Genomic DNA, 2,379 nt, shown 5'->3' with positions numbered 1-2,379 from the left:
TTGTCTATTCTGTAGGAATTAGATTTTCACGTAAGGTGGAGATAAAACCATATATCTGAATAGAGGTGTCATTTCTTGTTTTTGTTTTGCCAAACAACTTGAAGAGGGACTGCTCTTCCACTTTTCAAATGATCTGACTTATTTCTTTGTCAAAGGACTACTTGGAATGTTAGTGGAAAAGAATCCATCTCAGCTGAAAGATGAGTTAGGTGCTGAAGCAAAATCTCATGGGATGGTACCATTGTCCAAGGTTATGGTCTCCTTTCCCGGTCTTGATTGAATCCATGATTCAAAGCTGGTGGACTGCAAAATCTCAAGACATTATGCATAAGCCAAAGGTCAAATTTAGGAGCTTGATGGCAACAACAACAACAACAAAGGTCAAATTTATTAATTTAGACTAAAAAAAATGGCTATCAAGTATACTGTAAACCCAAACTCACTGATAAGATCATTCTGACCCCATGGAAAATATATAATTGAATAAAATGTATTTTATTTACAGTGGAGAATATAACTCTCCTGTGAATACAATATTGCATCTGCTTCTTGTTTAATCAAGAAGCAAACGTAGAAATAAATAAGTAACATGGAAAGTATCTAATCCAGAGATATTTCATGCAAGGCACGACAAAACATGATAAAAAAAAATCTGCTCCATAATAAAGATTTAAGTAACAACCAGTCCTTTGTGTCTCCGCATATTCAATGTCTCTCCCCAGAATCAGTCTGTCTCCGTTCCCTAAACAGTACTAGACAAATGCTGCCAAAATCTTCCTCTTTGACTTCATACTTTGCATATTTCATGGAGACCCTCTCCATTCTTTTGACACATCCTTCTTTTAAGTATATTAATACTGTGAAATGCTTCTTTGTCTGTTTACAGACTAGAACGCTTTCTGTCATTTAACATGACCTGCATAGATATCATCTATTATGTATTGATTTATCAGTGTAACTCAGAATGCTGTGAGGGCTTAATAGTAACCACTATTCTGCACTGGGGTAGTCAACAACATTCACTAGTTCTAACTACCTTATTTTAAAGGTGCTCCTTGACTAATGGGTCTCTGTAGTCTTACCCTCACATGTTTGCACCGTGTAAAGGAAAGGTGAAAAATGGAGCTCAATCTTTCTTTCTTTCTTTTTTTTTTTTTTTTTCCTCCTTTCTTCACTGCAGATACTTTATGCCTTAGAAGTTTCAGGTTTCCCGAGGTTATTAGCAATCGCAGAATATCAAGAACAGGTTTTGGAGCTTTTGAAATTTTTCTTTTCTTGGGTTGTTCTGGTACTGCTGCCATGGAAACAGACATCTCATTATTTTTTAACAGGTCCATTTCACTTTAAATTAACTGAACAAAAAAAAAGCTTTCTGTGGTATGTGAACATAGCAAAATAATGTGACTTTCACTTGAATTAAACTTTGTTCACCACCACAAGTTTGGAAGCCTTTTTGAATCTTCCTGGATCACATGACTGCTGGGTACCATTTACATCTTAACAACTTGTACATGAACTCAGCTGGAAAAGCCCAGACATTCCCTTACTCCTATCAAAAAAAAAAAAAAAAAGAAAAAGAAAGAAAGAAAACTAATAGTACTTGGATTTGCCATCTGATAAAAGCATTTAATAAATAAAGCAAGTAGTACAAAGTAGTGATTCCCAAAATTTCCAAACATAAAACTTTCCCATAAATTTTCCCATAAAGGAAGGAATTTTTGTTCTGTTTCACGCCTGCCCCCCACCTTTTAGAACAGTGTCTGGGATTCGGAAAGTGAACGATATATATTGAATGGATGGGTGAATAAAACTTTCAGTGACCACGTAAATGATCATTTTGGCAATATTACTTGTTCAATCCAACAAAATCACTGAAGCACATATGAATTCCTGAACAGTCTGAAATCATTCCTTGCACCTCTTGTGGTCAGAAGCCCACAGATTGAAAACCCACTAGTAAGAAAGTTGATCTTATTTTCATAGAATCTTGGGATTAGAAAGTTATATAAATGTATCTAAAATTCTACTCATTGGATATTTGTCCCTTTTCAGACAACTCAAAGAATTCGTTACTCCTATAATATATGTCTTTCCATCGGTCCCAGGAAGAATTTTCTGAATTGTCTGAAAATGGACCATTTCAAGTAGTAGTGAAGCCCTCAAATAGACTGTGGATGTCATAAAGGCAGAAACATCTCTTGATTGCTAAATCCCAAGTTTCTAATACAGTGGTACCATATAGTGGGTACCAACGACAGAAGGCACTGCCATCGAGTTGGATCTGACTCATATCGACCCCTCCTTGGGTTTCCAAGGCGGTATCACTACGGAAGTAGATTGCCCAACCTTCCTTCCGAGGAGTGGCTGGTGGGTTTGAAC

This window comes from Orycteropus afer, unplaced genomic scaffold (genome assembly GCF_000298275.1).
Source record: "Orycteropus afer afer isolate SDZICR_OR568_19922 unplaced genomic scaffold, OryAfe1.0 scaffold00014, whole genome shotgun sequence".
Lineage (NCBI taxonomy): Eukaryota > Metazoa > Chordata > Mammalia > Tubulidentata > Orycteropodidae > Orycteropus > Orycteropus afer.
The sequence above is the reverse complement of the archived record's forward strand: the minus strand, read 5'-3'. Positions refer to the sequence as shown.